Source organism: Triticum aestivum, chromosome 7B, assembly GCF_018294505.1.
Source record: "Triticum aestivum cultivar Chinese Spring chromosome 7B, IWGSC CS RefSeq v2.1, whole genome shotgun sequence".
In the NCBI taxonomy this organism is placed as follows: Eukaryota; Viridiplantae; Streptophyta; class Magnoliopsida; order Poales; family Poaceae; genus Triticum; species Triticum aestivum.
Genome location: NC_057813.1, coordinates 71,115,612 through 71,116,334, shown reverse-complemented (window position 1 = coordinate 71,116,334; position 723 = coordinate 71,115,612).

Sequence of the window (723 nt, the reverse complement as noted above, 5' to 3'; positions counted from 1 at the left end):
ATGTATGATATTACCTATGATACTCTCATTATGACCCGCCTCACTGTAAAAATAGTGTTGTTTAGTCTCGGAATAAGTCTACGAATAAATAAATTACCGTACTAAGTTCGCAGGCTTGAGAACCCGGGTTGGATACAGGTAACTTAACCACAGGTTGTTGCGATTTGCCCTCTGTGGATGGATAGGTTTTGATTAATTTGCTGATCTCGGCCGAACTGAGCAACAGCTCAGTTGGTTAGGCTCTATCAGCTCAACAACTGGCATGCCACTATGCCAGATCCGCGATTCAGCTGCCATGAACCGATAATGCGCTAGATAGTCTAGTGGCACCACCGAAACGATAGTCATGCATCCGGGCCTTATATTACTAATGCCATATTCCGACAAGATCGAGCTGATCCGGATTCTTCCGTTTACTAGCCGGTTCAGGTCTTGATGCTCTATTATTCGTATTCGGTCATAGTCGTCATTGAGATATATTCTAGTCTATCCATCCATTGCCGGGGGAATTCTTTACACTTGTGTCGTGTGAGCTACATGGATTACACGCAAATAATAACCACAAGGTTTCATAAAGATTGGTTGAGCATCTCTGAGAGACTCTGCTAGACCGGCAGATCGTGGGAGTGAGTGACGAAGTCATCATAGGCGCTTACGTCACCTACCACTGAAAGAATAGCACTCTTAAATCCTGAAATAATTCCAGCAAAATGCGAACATCTA